Source organism: Camellia sinensis, chromosome 3, assembly GCF_055761805.1.
Source record: "Camellia sinensis isolate YWXY chromosome 3, ASM5576180v1, whole genome shotgun sequence".
Classification (NCBI taxonomy): domain Eukaryota; kingdom Viridiplantae; phylum Streptophyta; class Magnoliopsida; order Ericales; family Theaceae; genus Camellia; species Camellia sinensis.
Genome location: NC_138963.1, coordinates 161,485,673 through 161,500,963, shown reverse-complemented (window position 1 = coordinate 161,500,963; position 15,291 = coordinate 161,485,673).

Sequence of the window (15,291 nt, the reverse complement as noted above, 5' to 3'; positions counted from 1 at the left end):
TAGAGAGAGAGAGAGAGAGAGAAAGTCTAGACTTAGAGTTTTAAAATGTTTAGAGAGAGAGAGAGAGAGAGATGAAAGAGTGATCCAAAAAGTGACATTTACGGATTGATATACATACAAACCGCTCGAGCGACTAGACACAATAAGTGAGACTGTTTGAGGAGACAAAGTGACTGCTTGAGCGCACAATGATACCCTTCTAGAAGTTTTGTAGACAGAGGGCAACTGCTTGAGCTCAAGAAAGACCACTCGAGCTAAGGTTGCTCGAGCGCAGGAAACATCGCTCGAGCGAAAAATATCACAGTTTTAGTATCTTGCAGACCTGCAAAAATACTATAAGGCCTGAAAGACCGCTCGAGCGCAAGAAATTTGCTCGCGCGAACAAGCCAAAATCTAGACAGAAACTCTTTTGAAAATGACTCCCAATCTGTTCCAAACGCAACGACGATACTCCAACAACCATGCTCAACAAGAAATAAGATGAATAAAGACATAAACAACCGTTAGAAAGAAAGAATCCCGGATCTAAAACAATAAATGGGTCAGGTCTAAACCAGAATTGTTATAACCTCTCCCCCTTAAGGAATCTCATCCCCGAAATTTACAATCAACTCAACAATAATATTTAAATGAAATATTACAACGATAACCAATTCAACGCATAACCATGACCCATCCATTGATCATTCATTCTCATAATAATGATAAAATATTTACATGTACAACATAACAAGATTTTCATTACAATTTTCAAACGTTAACAAATAGATCTAGATACTTCTCACGGACTTCCGCCTCAAGCTCCCAAGTCACTTCCTCAACCCCATGGTGTCTCCACAACGCCTTGACCAATGGAATAGTCTTGCCTTGCAAGATTTGGCTCCGAGTATCTAAAACTCTAACTGGTCTCTCCTCATATGAGGCGTCTTCATCTACCTCCAACTCAGTCCAATCTAGCACGTGTGAAGGATCTGGCTCATACTTTCGAAGCATATAGATACAGAACATGTCATGAAGCTCAGAAAGTTAGGGCATCAATGCCAAACGAAAAGCAATCTCCCCCATGTGCTTTATGATCTCAAAAGGCCTAATAAATCTAGGAGACAATTTCCTACTCTTCCCAAACCTCATAAGACCCCGGCTTGGTGATATTTTCAAAAAGACACGATCTCTTACCTCAAATGATAATGGTCTTCTCATACGATCAGCATAGCTTTACTTGCAGCTTTGAGTCAGAGTACACGTTCAAGCCCTTCTTTATCTTCCCACTAGATAATTTTCTCTCAGATAGTCTCAACTTCGTGATCATCTCATTGTGCTTCTTTGACTCGGTTCACAATTGTAGGTTGTGCAACTATAGTAAACAAAGTACCTGACTCAACGGACTCACCAAGATGCAAGTCAAACTATTCAATAACACTCAATATTTCCTGTTCTCGGATGGCAATACTAGTTACACTACTAACGGATTTTCTACTCAAGGCGTCTGCCGCCACATTGGCTTTCTTCGGATGATAATGTAACTCAAAATCATAATCTTTCATAAACTCCATCCACCTCCTCTGCCTCAGATTCAAATCCTTTAGTTACTTCTAGCTTTTATGATAGAAAAATACCTCAAATCTCTCTCCCCATACAAGTAGTGCCTCAAAATCTTCAAGGCAAAGATCACTGCTACTAACTCTAGATCGTGAGCAGGGTAGTTTCTCTTATGTATTTTCAACTACCGTGAGCTATAAGCTACTACCTTGCCCTCTTACATCAAGACATAATCCAAATCTTCCCGAGACGCATCACAATACACTGAGTAGCCCAAACCCCTCTCTGGAATAATAAATACTAGGGCAGTGGTAAGTCTAACCTTAAGCTCTTGAAAAGACTTCTCACAAGTCTCACTCTGCACAAATTTGATCCCCTTCCTCGTCAGTTTAGTCAAAGGTGAGGCCAATCTAAAAAAATCTTTCACAAAACAGTAGTAATACCCAACTAACCCTAAAGAACTCTGGATCTCAAAGGCATTCTTAGATTGTTCCCAATCTTACACTGCTTCAATCTTTGAAGAATCTACAGTCACCCATTTTCTGGATACCACGCGGTCTAAGAACTTTACCTCCTTTAGCCAAAACTCACACTTTTTGAACTTAGCATATAATTAGTGGGCTCTAAGTAACTCAAGCACAACCCATAAGTGTTTCTTGTGTTCCTTCTCATAGGGTGAGTAGATCAAGATGTCGTCAACAAAGATGACCACGAACCGGTCCAAGAACTCACGGAAGATCTGATTCATTAAATCCATAAACAAGGCCAATGTGTTTGTTAGTCCAAAAGGCATCACTTACAATTCATAATGGTCATACCGCGTACAGAATGCCGTCTTCTAGATATCTTCTTTCTTCACCTATTTTATTGCTAATTCCAATAAATCTTTTAGACCTAAAATAGTTATCCAAATAGTGGTTCTTAGATTTCATCAAGCCATGATAGGTCAACGATGATCAATGAAGACCACTAAGGCATGATCAGTGGTTCAAAAGAAAATTTTTCTTACTTAGTCATTATGAACCAGGAGTTTATACGGTTGTTGCCACCTACGGTTGGTAGTCCTCTATTTTAGACATGATTGACATCGATGACGTAATTTATATGCTCAAATGTACGATCCTTAAGGGTTATTCAAGGAGAATTCTTAGTTTTTTTTTTTTCTCGATGACTTACATAAGGAATATCCTAGAATGATACTAGATGCGAAATTGCAAACTGTAGACGTCCCCGAACGCCCCGGGAGGACGAGTCCCATTCTGTTCGTTTTGGGCTCACTCCAGTTCAGACTCTCAAATTGTCACGGTTCTTAATCTGAACCAAAGAGTCCAAATCCGGCAAATCGTTTTGAGAAACAAATTTTTGAAAAGAAGTGTCAAACATGGACTGCTTTTCCAGATACAGAGTCGCCACCTAAATATTTTTTATGGGGGAATTTAGGAAACCCTGACTCGGTGCCAAAGGCCACGTGTCCGTCATGACCAAAGTTGCCTCGGCTCGGGAGCTTGGGTACGATTGGGGAAGGTCAGCTATGAGCACCCCCTCTTGCCCGATCCGAAGATCGGCCTCTACTAACCGTGATATCCGTTCTTGAAAACGTTACGTGTTCTTATTCCAGTTAATTAGCTAGAATTACTATGTGATGCGCACAACACAAAAATATAGACTAGATCGCCTAATTTGGAACGAAGCATTGCATATCCGTTTGTTTGAAAAACAGTTTGAAATTTGCTACTTGCAAGTAGGCTAAAGCACGGATTTCAATGAGTTGTTCCAACTCAAACAACCCAACCTTCACCCACAGGCATTCAAGCAGTTTATATTACATAAGCATCTAGCCACATGGTAAGCATGTTGTCATATTGACATTCACACTCATGCGAGATGCTAAAGCATAAAAATACTTATAATGTACTCTGAGCCAAGACAAGAACACGTTAGCAATCAATGCATGATCCAAGTCCATGTTAAGTGGCTAATGCAACGCATACATGATGCAATCTAGAATAGGCTCAGCTAATCTAAGGATGACATGTGAAAATGCACAGATAGCATGTATTCAAGTTAGATTTGAAATACTTTATGCAGTTAGCATGAAGCGCCGAGCATGGTGCATGCAAGACTAATGAATGATGCACGCATGCATAGCATAAGGTATGCTAAAGTAAACATGTCCTAATACTAACCATCAAAAATATGTAAGTAAAAGGGAGAAAGAAGTGGGGGTTGGAAGACATGCACACACGCACCCACACTTATTACAAATTTGCCCTCGCTCAGAGGGACCGAAAGAATAATACAAGTTAATTAACCTACAAGCTAATTAAATATTACAGACCAATTAATTAATTAACAAATTAACTAATCTAATGAAAGCAGTAAACAGCCTCGGGAAGAGGGCCCAATGCAATGCGCGCTCGGCTCCGCTCGGAAAGTCACTGCCATGCACAAGTTGCCTCTACTTTGACTGTTATCCTTCTCTGAAGACTGCACAAATCTCAGGGTTGCTTCCCTGAATGCTGTGGAACACCACCGGCTGAGGGAATTGGTCACCGGCCATGGAGAGTGGTCACCGACCACAAATTAATCCATCGGCCAACAATGGATGGCCGGTCGGCACTTAAGATGGCCGGCTAGCCAAAACTTCCTGCAAAAAATTGGTTTGATAGCAGCAGAGGACAGAACTTGGCATGGCAATGCATTTCACGCAATATATGCACCAACTACATTCCTTATCATATTTATGACTCAAAGGAGGATGGGCCTCGATTCTCGGACCACCAATCACGTATTTCCATGCATGATGGCCCAAAGAATCAAGTGTGCATGTTGATATGGAATGCAATGCACATAATGAAGCAAATTGAACTCAACCTCTATCACAAACAATTCAAGAGGCGAAGCATGCATGCCAATACAATGCAATCCAAAGCATGTTGACTAGTATGCAACATGGACAATGCTAAGAAGCATACAAGGCATACAATGGTCATGCCAGACATAGGGCATGAGACAATGCAACTAACAAGTATGCAAGGCACAATGTGGGTGTTCGAGCATGCAAGCAAGCATGTGACTTCATTCAATCATGGAACTCCAATCATGCAACAACACACAAATATGCAACAACATACAAGGTGGACATACAACAACATGCAAAGGGGTGGGCTTAAACTAACATGGGTAGCTTGCAAGCTTGCCAAAATCAGTGGCCAATACTATGGAAGTGAGGTCCAACACACACACACGCATGCATGCAAATATGGTCCAACACTTAAGCATATGAAGACAACTTGTAAGCACAAAAACATGGACTAATGACATGCAACATAAGCTCTGAAAATCATGCTAAAATGGTGCCAAACCAAGCCAACAAGACAAGCATAAGCATGCAATTAGAGGTCCAAAACTCAAGGCAAGCTAAGGAGGTATTGAACTACCCTTAGCAAAACCAAACATGGAATGAATTAAATGACCAAAAATGGAGTTTTAGCATATTAAAACAAAGCCTAAAGACCACTTAGATGGCATCTAAATGACTTAAATTCAAGGGCATGCACAATGACCAAACATGGAGCATAAGGCACAACCTCATAAGGCATCAAAGAGGCATCAAAGGCAAGCATGCAAGCATGTCATGAGGACTAAAATGATGCTATAAGTGGTGTCAAACCATTGAAATAAATCAAACAATGCATGCTTAACACTTCACACATTTAAAGCCTACAAGCTAAACAATGTAAAGGGACTATGCAATGCATGCCATGGTCGACCAAAACAAATAAAGGCAGACCTTAAGCATGGGAAAACAAGTACAAAAGCATCACAAAGCAGGGCCTAAAACATGCTTGAACAAGGATCAAAGCCTAGATGCATGTTAAGGCTAAATGATGGCATTACAAGACATGTATGCAAAGCATGCAAGGTGTGTCCAAACCAACTCAACACAATGCTATTTCATGGAAAAATAAGCATAAATATCCGTCAAGGCATGGTCAACACACACTTAAACTAGATGCTCCCTCAAGAGGCAAAAATAGCCCTTTTCAAGGACAACAAGGAGAGGGGGTGGCCCTCTCCTTCCTAAGACCTCAAGGCACCATCCTCACCTCTGAAATCCCTCAAGATTTTAGTGGTGAGGAGGCCCAAACACAATGGTCCCGAAGCTCAACCAAAATGGCACAAAACAAAGGCCAAACAAGCCTTAAGAGGGGTCAAACAACCCCAAATCTTAAAACACCCTTAACAAACTATTTAGAGCAGACAAAAACAAGACTTTTATATGCTATATGCTAAGCTCAAAAATAGATGTAAGATAGGCTAAAAAGCTTTGCAAAAATGGGGTAAAAAGGGACAAAAGTCTTACCCTTGTAGACCCTCTTCACAAACAATGTTCCAGCAGCTCTTTGGGTTCCAAACTAGTCCAAAAGCTTCAAGGAAAGACCTCTAGTACCTCAGCAACTAAGAAAAGGTGTGATGGTGGGTGTTTGTGCAGAAAAATGAGACTAAACACACACTAAACACACACTAAACACAAGAGAGAGAGATATAGAGATAGATGATATATTTAAACCCTAACCCTAAATCTCAAGTTCTGAAAATGTTGTCTAAGTTGTCTAACCTCTCAACAGGAGAGAAGAGGTTCTCTTTTATAGACAATTATTCTTGTAAAGCTTCCAAAGGAAGCTAACAAGAAGGTAATCCCTCCATACACGTGTATGGAGGGGGTGATAGTGTATGCCAGCTGCACAAAAATATCTACAAAAGCAGAGGCACAGTAGTCGGCCGGCCAAAAATGCAATTGACCAAAAAAAGATAGCCGGCCGGCCAAGAATTTGGCCGGTGGCAACAAAACACAGTTGGTGGCCTCAAGCCATGGCCGGTGGAGTGTGGGGATGGCCCACAAGCCATTCCCTGCCCCTCCAAGGAAAAACACAAGTGTTTGGTGCAAAACCAGACACAAAACAGTCGAGTCGAGAGATCTTGAGGCAAGGCGCGTAGCCGAGACCTCCGGGAACTCAAGACGAACACAAACATGGATGATCACCGAGTGTTCAAGATGTGACATCCAAGTCTTGAGGACGGTCAAAAATGGGGTGTCTACACAAACCCATTGCCTTACTTATTGGTAAAACCTAGAGCCTTAGTTATTAAGTGAATCCTCAGACTGTCTCTGGGAGAAATAGATGGCCTATATTCCTTAATCTTTTGTTGAGGGAGCCTGAAGTATGCTATGTGGACGTATTCGGCATGATGAGTGTTATTTTTTATAAATGGTCAACTGAGTAGTTTAGACATTGACCTTGCTCATTAGACAGTGTATAGAATGCACTATTAGTAATGTATAAATTTGCCCCTATAAGATTAAATGCGTTAGTTGGGTGCATCTTGAATGATCGCAAATTGGTCACAAAAATATAATTAGATAGGTAATTGCGCAAGAGGTAGTGATCTTGAACCACTTCATATGAGACGCACATGGAGGATTCTGTTATATATGCTTATCGCAAGAGGTGCTGATAGGGCTTATGTTTGGAATCTAGAATTGCGCAAATTGTGGTTATGTTTTTTCGATCGATCACTTATTTTTGTGAGATTATGGGATATTGATGCTATTATGGCTTGTGTTATAATGATTAGTAGATGATGATGTCAGCAAGCAAGATTGCCTCACTCACACGAGTAATTGCCCTTAACGGTTGGAAGTGAGCAAAGATGAGACTAGTGGTTTATTTTATTTGGAGCCAAGAGAGGCTTAAATTATCCACTATGTAAGTCGCCTTGGTTGCAACCAAGATGAGGTCGTGTTAAAGACCAAATATGGATGTTTGTACTCATTTTCCATGTTGTGCCTATTATGATTAGCTAGATACGAGATCTCATTTTGCGCTTGGAAGGCAAGCAAATAGAGAATTCGAGTTAGGTTCTAGAAAAAGACTAGACTAAGATCTGTACGGTGTATTGAGTGTGACTTCACCCTTTGGAAGAGTTACTCCACCGTAGCATGTATTCATATTATATGTGCTTGGTGACTGAGTAATGGGTGAGAGAATGGATCCCTATTTCCTCACCGTGTGAGTCTTACGTGTCATTATTGATATGACTCTCACTTACGTACCCTTTTGTGACCTTTGACTATGTCATAAGGCAAGGGGTTGATGTTCTTTTACTTTGGCATGCTGCCTGTGATCATATATGATTCAGCCTTAAGCGATATCACTGGAAAAATAGTCAATCCTAAACTAAATGCCATGAAGGAAAAGGGAAGATCATCTAGTATACACCACTGTTGCATATTTACTGCTAGCAACTCACATCGCTCTGTATGAAAGGCAAATTGAGCGTGAATATATTGCAAGAATTGAGAGGGTTAAACATGTTCTTTTGAGGGATTAAAGATGTTTTTTGGACCGGTGTAATTAGATAGGTCTGGGATATATGAGACACTATTTTTATTTTCGGGTTGATGTCTATGCTAACATTTTTTGAGTTTCTAACATAGAGCTCCTAACATGCAGGTGTTCTCAGCGGTCACACAGTCCATTGGCTAGTATGATCGTGTTTGATGGATAGATTGAGATAAAGGAAGCGCGGTGTCATGCAAGCACAAGTTCGAGTGAGAGATGTTGAAAATTAGATCGAGTTTAGACCCATACCCGATTGGGTCGCCCATGGTGGTATGACCCATGACCTATTGGGAGACCCTTATTAGGAGATATTCATTTTGAATCAACATGTCCTAGGGATAAGTGTATATAACCCACTATCTCATCTCTTAAGGAGATAAAGTTGTGGACTCTTCCACATAATATACGTGTTATATTTGGGAGAGTGAGATTTTAACCGTATGGGTAATCTGTTTTCTCTCTTTCCTAGACTCTCTCTACTTTCTCTCTCCATAGAAACACAAAATAGCCTTTGTACTGTGAAGAGTGTGGGTAGTTCTCTTGTAGTTCTAATCCACTGTTGGGAATTATTTGAAGACATCAATGGAGACACGTGATTCACCCATATGATCTATGGATTCAGTTTAAAGGTATGCCTGAATTCGTTTATTTTCATTGATTATTATTTCTTATTGTAGATGAATGTAAGGGAATAGATCTACACAGATTTGTTGATTACTTTGGTTTTCATTTACACAAATCCAAATCCTTGAGTTTCATATTCAAATTCAAAACTCCTAACATCAAAGTTTTCACAAAAATTTCTCAAAAACACAACTCCAAACATAAGCCAAAACAGATTAATAATAGAAGAAGCATACTAATGAAATCACTCTTAACAGTAGGATTTCTGGAACCTAGCATGAGCATCGCAACAAAGAGAGTACGATCATACCTAACAAGAATATCATTGATCTCATTCTTGGATTGTTCATTGACATACTTTTGGTAGAATGTGAAGAGAGCTTTGGTGATGATGCTTTAGCAACGGAGGGTGGAGATAGGCGGAACTGGAGGTGATGTAGTGGGTGGTGTGGTTAACGGCGGCGACGGCGGATAGTGACGAAGGAGATTGGGATGGTGACAGTTGTGTCGGTGATGAAGAGAGAGAAAGAGAGAGAGAGAGAGAGAGAGAGAGAGAGAGAGAGAGAGAGAGAGATAGAAGAGAAGGCGAAACCGGAGGGAACGTGGTGGGTGATGTGGGCAGTAGCAACAACGGTGGACGATGATAGAGGAGATTTAAATAGTGGTGGTTGTGTCGATGATGAAGAGAGAAGGAGAGAGAAGAAAGGGTTTGAGAGAATAAAGAGAAATAGAGAGAGAGAGAAAGAGAGAACAAATGGTTTGGGTGTTGTACCATATATAGCACACATATATATACATGGATAGTGTGGTCATTTTACCTAAGCTTGTCCTTATCGACAAACTATTTTAATGTATGGACTTTTGACCCAAAAAAAAAAAAAAATCCAAGTTTAGATTTATGGACCAAGTGCTCATAATATTACTATGTAAGTTAGGTGCTTTATTTATTCACCTTTTAATTATGAAGTGGTTTCTATATATATACACATAACAAAAGTGAAACAATTTGATAAATTATATATTTAATAGTAATAAGTCTAATAATGTGGCATGGATTATAATTATTTTATGTTATTTGTTTCGATCTACTTTCAAAATTTTAATACTTAAACATTAATATAAAATTATAGAATAACATGTGAAATGTTTATGCTAATTTTTATTATTTTATCATACATTTAATGCTTACTCATATGGTTTGGCCAATGCAACTATTATAAAAAAAAATAAAATACAAAAAGCTAAAAATTATTATAAAAACTACTAAAAATAAAAACAAAACAAAACAAAACAAAACAAAACAAAACAAAGAAGAAGAAAATTTACCATGTGCAACACGTACTACCCTACTAGTACAACTAAAAAAAAAAAAAAACGAAAGCTCTATTAGTGTTAGGACTTGGGAGATGGACCATCCAGCCCCTCATGGGCCTCCATAAGTTTGGACCCATTTTCTGTTCGTCAAGCTGAGGGCTTACAAGTTGGGTCAAAACCTTTAGGCCCAATACCACCGGCTCAAGCTTATCTCGAAAGGATGGGCCATCTCAGTCATCTCCAACCACTCCGAAGAAAAGTTCACCAACGATGCTATAAAAATCAGGCTCGAAAGTCTTATGTCATGTTTGTTTAAGTAGACTAAATTTGTTCAGGAAAATGTCTCGTACCTCAAATTTTGTGGCTCAAAAGTGGCTCAAATGGCAAAAACGACATTGTTTCGGCCATTTTTATGTTGTTCTGTACTCAAAACGATGTCATTTTGGCCATTTGAGCCACTTTTGAGTCACAAAATTTGAGCTACGTAGCATTGTCGATTTGTTCAAAAATTATTAATTTTTTCAAATTATGTATCATATTTCATGTTTGAATTGATTCAAGATATGCAGATAGATTAATAAAATTTTATCAATTTTACAATTTAACTAGTCAATCCAAATCTCTCAATAATTCTCTATTTTGTATTTTTTCAACTTAGGATTTAACAGTTCCTCTTCATGTCTAGATATGGACTATTAGTTCGAATTTTAATTTTCTTTATATATTTTATCAGATAATTAATCAAATTCCAAAGTGAAGTTGGTTCAATCAAGTGTTGCCTTAAAATTCTACAAATAATAATAATAACAATAAACAAAAGAAGAGTAAATGTGTAGCCTAATTAGCCTAAAAAATGTTTTGAGTTTCTGTCGAATTATCAAAACAATATAAAATAATTGTATTTTTCTATATTTTACGCTTTGTCTCATTCACTAGTGTATTGTTAGGTTGCATAGATGCGCTAAGAAAAAACTATGAATAACTATGTGTGAATTAATATCATAACTGGCAATCCAGTCTACATCATACGGTTTCTAATTCACTAGTATATATTTGAAACTGTATAGTATATGCTCAGTATTGTACCAACTGAGATAAACAAAGCAAAATTTATAAATTTCACCATTGGTAGTTGGTCAAACATAGTTCCGTCATCCATTGCCAATCTACCTACATGCGCCCAACAACACCCCACCCCCCCCCCCACCCAAACACATGAGTCATGTGGGTGCAGGTATGAATACGGATACGGGTACGATATGAGTACGCTGATACGGTAAATTCTTAAAATAATACGGTATGGGTAAGGTTAGGGTATGCCAATTTTTTTTTTTTAAATTTATAGCTAAACATCCAATATATAAATCAAAGTTTCAGTATCAAAATTAAAAAGAAAACAATTTGTCTAAAAAATTATATAATTTTTTTTTGATTGCCTAAAACAGGATACAAAAAAGAACAAAACCATGACCCATAGATAAAAGGTATTGGAAATGAATTACTTGATATTTTCAAAATTGAAAGAAAAATAATAAAGGTTTCAACAAATTCTAGCAGTTGTACACAAAAAAAGAAAAGAAAAAAAAAAAAAACCTGAACTTGCCGTATTCATGCCGTACCCATGGAGTACATGTGCCATAACCACCGCGTACCCAAATATGTTTGACGTACCCGGTACTCGTACCGCGATATCAGTACATGTATCCGCATTCGGTAAGTAGCCAATACTCGTACAATATTATTTTTAGAGTGCCCGTGTTTCATAGTGCATGACAAATACAATAGATTTATTACGATGATATAATATGTCAAGCCTATAGCCCAATGTAAGATATTAAAACTTGTCTGGGAAAAATAGATTCATGAGATGGAAAATCCATACCATCTTACTTGAATTTGAAGATGTTATTTGAACCAATCATAAATTTTAGACGGTTCTATTCTATCACTTATGTTTTTCATTGTTCTATACCACTAAGTATCCAGAGTAAGATATTTTTTTCCTTGATAAATTTCTTAATTTTTTTTTTTAAGTAAATGAACCAATTAAATTAAAAAAGAAGATAAACTAGCGTTTTGTATAAACTGAAATCATGAAATTCTATTTTTTACGGTAACACAGTCTTTTATCTATTTATCGTTTTTTTTCTCATTGATTTCTTTGCTGCACTTTTTTTTTTTTCAAAAGCTCTACTTTCTTGCATTTTCTTCCCAATTTTTACTATGCGAACATATATATGTACTATTATCTAACTCTCATATGCTTATCACGCAGGACAAAGTATATTAATGGAAAGCATAGACGATTTTCCTTTCTTACTCTCATTTCGTAGTCACATTTTTGTCACATGACTAGATTTTATTAAAAATTTAAAAATGAAATTACAAAAGAGGAGTATTGACACTTGAATAAGGATCAAAGTGAGATTTAAATAAAAATGCAGGGATCAAAGTGAGATTTGACCAGAAATACAGGGAGTTGACTGTTATGATTTCATTTGTAGGGACCAAAGTGAGATTTGGTGCAAAGTGTAGGGATGCAAAGTGTAATTTACCCATTTTAATAATTAAAGTGACAATTTTTTTTTTAATATAAATTTCTAAATATTTTGTGAAGACATCACTGATTTGTAATTTTTTTTAAATTTTTTTTAACACCAACATTTCATCTTTTAGGTAAATCTCTGATTAAATTTATGCATAACTAGAATTATCGTTAAAATTTTACCTTCAAAAAGTAAGACACGTTGACATCAACAGGATGATGTCCTTCACTCGGGGTTAAAAAAAAAACACTTGATTTTTATAATGAAATTTACTTAAGAGAATGAAATTGTGATGTAGATTAAAATTTAATACGTTGTGGTGCTTCATATAATTTCAGTTTTGAGTAACTTTTTGGAGTTGTTTTTTTTTTTTAAATTGATTTATTTTCAAGTTTAAAATCTCAACTTGATTGTCACGTTAGGGTTATTGGGGTTCACTATTAGTTTTGTTTCAATAATCTAATTTGTTTTTTTTATAAAGTCTTTTGTGTATAACATTCCTAAAAAAAATTAAGATAATTATATATATATATATATTCATTTTATTACATTTGCTTTAAAAAAAAAAATGAGTAATAAGTTTGTTTTTTTAAAAAATAAATCATCTATAATTTTTAGCCGCACAATAAAAACAAAAAATATTATAATTATCAGATCAAATTAATTTTTTTTTTATGAATAATATTTACGAAAAATCTCTATATCTCTCTCGACTGTCAGCTCTGAATCTCAGCCCTGTAGCCTACGATTGCCACGACCAACACGGCAACCGAACCTCTCACAAACAATGAGGTCTCCAACTCTCTAGCTTCCCAATCTCTAGCACAAAAAACAAGTTCACCGCTGTCGGATGCGACACCTTCGCTCTCATCGAAGGCAGCCTCCGGCACGGCTATATGACAGGCTGCACATCCTTATGTAGCTCGATTGACGATATAATAAACGACGTGTTCAGGTTTGGGTTGTTGTCAGACCTCGATTCCAAGAGGAGTAAGGGACTTTGCTGTTGATGTGGAGAGCTATTTGCAGCATGCTGGGATATGGAATTTTAGTAAATGTAGCTATGCTTTTGTGGTTGAAGAAGAACACTATAGTTTTTCGGCGATCGATCTTGACAATATACAGGGCATCGATTTTTTTCCTGTTGTGCTTTTGATGGGGCTGTTAGAAACACGACATCTGAAGTAGTTGAAAGGAACACGGTCTTATGTATGTCCGGCGCAAGGGTTTGAAAAACGACCGGAATTGTTATATAAATTTATTTTATGTAACGGTTGTGGTAGTTATTATTATTCATTACAATTATCATAGTGATGTAACAAAAATTTATAATCATAATAGTCGCTGTTACGTAAAAACTGTAACAGCCGTTACATTATCGCTACAGCACTGTTATGATTGTTACAACCATTATGCTTTTATTTTTTTTAATTTTTTAATAAATTTTGTATATATTATTATTTTCCGTTTTTATTTTCTAGTTATATATTGTTACAACCTTTATGCTTTTATTTTTTTAATTTTTTAATAATTTTTGTATATATTACTATTTTCCCTTTTTATTTTCTAGTTATATATAACTTAAATATAAATCTTATCTAAATATGTTTTAAATGTCCAATCTTCAAATTCTATAAGATTTCATTACTTTTTTACTTAATTATGTTTGAATATGAACTTATATCTATTTCTCTTATGTTAAATTTATTGAGCAAAATTAAGATTTTGTGTTATGTATTTTTACATTATTATATTGACATTTTGTATTATGAACTTTTGTTTATGAGACTATTATTTTTAATATTAAACGTATTTCATTTTTTTTCTTAAGAAATCAGAAAAGTTATCCATAATTATAATTAGTAAAGGAATTTATTTTAAAAAAAATAAATCTAGCAATAGGAAAATTCTTTATAGCAACTTAAAACTAATATAAAAATTAGTATATATATATATAGGATTATGTTTTAAAAATAAACGAAAATATTAAAAATCATTTTGAACCTCACTAAATATGATTATGAAATAAAAAATGCGTATTGGTATGTTTTCCTAGAGTTATGCAAAGAATTAAAAAATTCTCGGTTCCGATTGCTACCACCATTACACTACGACCGTTACATCTTGCAACCGCATTAGTGTTACTGCTACTGATACGGTAACCACCATCGTTATTTAAAACCTAGGTCCGGGGTATCACTGCAATTGTTTGGAGGGATATGAGGGGAATCCATACATCTTCAATGGCTACCAATGTATTTAGTTTGACATCTATACTATCCATACTATTATATTAAGTGATCCTTTATTTTGGTTTCTTGAAACTTTTGTGATGTGGTATTTACATAATAATAATAAAAAAATATTCTACAATAACTTCCCAGTAAACCACATTCTCTAAATAACTACTTTATAATAACTTATTCTTTTATCTAATAACTTACTTTGCTATCACTACAACAATCTGCACCTTTGGCGACCACTTTTGACTACTAAAACATTTTTAGTCGCCAAAAGTTAGACCTTTGCTAATAAATTTTCCTGCTGGTCGGCAATGATTTAATTTTTTGCTACTAAATTTTGTTAATAGCCATATGTTAGTTATTGGCAACTAAAAAACTATTTAGTCGCTAAAAATATATCAATAAGCGACTAAAAAAGTTTTAGTCAGCATTTGTTTACATTTTAGGCTACTAATTATAGTTTTAGTTGGTGTACACAGCCTTTTGTCGAACAAAATTTTTGTTAGTCGCCAAAAATAGGCTTATTTATTACAACCATCAGTGACTAAAAAACTGTAGTCGTAGATGGGTAGTTATTGCCGACAAAAAGATTTTTAGTAGCCAATATTAAACAAACAA